The sequence below is a fragment of the Tamandua tetradactyla genome, chromosome 9 (genome assembly GCF_023851605.1).
Source record: "Tamandua tetradactyla isolate mTamTet1 chromosome 9, mTamTet1.pri, whole genome shotgun sequence".
Taxonomy (NCBI): Eukaryota; Metazoa; Chordata; class Mammalia; order Pilosa; family Myrmecophagidae; genus Tamandua; species Tamandua tetradactyla.
The window spans coordinates 16,640,262-16,641,779 of record NC_135335.1 but is presented as its reverse complement, the minus strand read 5'-3'; the positions used below and the strand labels follow the sequence as shown (position 1 = coordinate 16,641,779).

Genomic DNA, 1,518 nt, shown 5'->3' with positions numbered 1-1,518 from the left:
TTTATCATGACAGTGCTTGAAATCTATTTGGTGTACAGAGAAAATTACTTTCCATTTTAACAACAACAAAAAAAGACCATTTTACAAAAAATGTAAAAGACTTCTTGAGCCCACTGCTGCACTCTGCTGGGTTTGTTTCCCAGGCTGAATCCAAAGCAGTCCTTTACTCATGGTCACAGGGGATGTTCAATTGTAATTGTAGAAGGGCTTCAGTGTCCCTCTCAGGCACTGGAGAAGAACACAGTGGGAGCACCAGCAAAGAAGCCTCAGGGTCCCTGGTGCAGTAAAGGGCTCCCCTAGTGGGAGCCATGGGGCCTGGGCTGAGCTGGTCAATGGAGAAGCCACCATGGCTTGAGACCAAGAGTGCCCAGCCCAAGGATGGCTGGAAGGGCCAGAGGTCCAGTGGCAAAAGGGATAAAATCTGAACCTCCCTAACCTGATGGTCACCTACTCATAGCTCCTGTGCTCATCAGGTGAGGATCCCCAGTGGCCAATGCTGCTCACATGCCCTGGAGGCCAGGCAAGGCCATGCAGTTCTTCAACAAGGGCTACCAGAAAACCATCTCAAGTATTCTTACATACTGTATTTGAGGAAGATCATGATAAGATGGTGATTGTGAAAGACATAGATATGTTTTCCATGTGGAATATCATCCATTTGTTGGAAAGATCCATATTAGTTATCTTCTTAGCAAACCAATCCTTGGCCTTAGCAAGATTGCAAGAATTATAGAAATCTATAATAGAAGATTGCAAGCTCAAGAGCATATTACAAAACAAATTGCTGTAGCAATTGCAGAAGACTTGAAACCTGCTGGACTTGGTATGGTGGTTCAATCAATACACATGTGTATGATAATGCAAAGAGTACTGAAAATGTACAGCAAAACTTGGACCAGCATGATGTTGGGTGTGTTCTGGGAAAAACTGAAGACTCAGAAGGAGTTTCTAACTCTCATTAGGAACTGAATGGCTGTGCCTGCTACGTGGTTTGCAGATAATTCTACCAGTAGCATTGTTTGGTCTTAATGGTTTGTACACTGTATTTTCAATTGTTACAGATGTGAACTTTACTCCTTGTCACTGATTTTGCTTAAGAGTTACTTAAAGCAAGTCAAAATATAAATAATTTATAACAGTGTGAACCCTGTATTTTATTATTCCCACCTTTTAGTGGTGACATTAAAGTGAACTGCTAATAGTGTAAACTATGTACAGAAAACTATTGCCATTCAAATAACCTTAGTGTGCTGGAAAGGGGAAATTAAAGGCATTTTGTTGGAATTGTATGGCAATTTGAATCAAGAGTGCTGGGAATAGGGAAGAACTATGGTACTGTAAGGGAAAGGTAAATTGGCAGAGTCTGTTCTGCTCAAGTGATGTTGCCATTGTCAAAGTAACTTGTTGAAGTGACTCCAGCTGTGATGACCGGCTCCCAGAAGGAGATGTACTTTGATAAAATTATCTAGGTCCCAGGAAACTCCTCTCCACCCCTAGCCAGTTCCCAGAGGACCAAAC

At 42.2% G+C, this 1,518-nt stretch overlaps 1 pseudogene; it reads left to right on the top strand.

Annotated features, from left to right (window-relative positions):
* The first annotated feature begins 308 nt into the window (after positions 1-308).
* Positions 309-969, top strand: LOC143645542 (GTP cyclohydrolase 1 pseudogene; annotated as a pseudogene).
* The last annotated feature ends 549 nt before the right edge of the window (positions 970-1,518 follow it).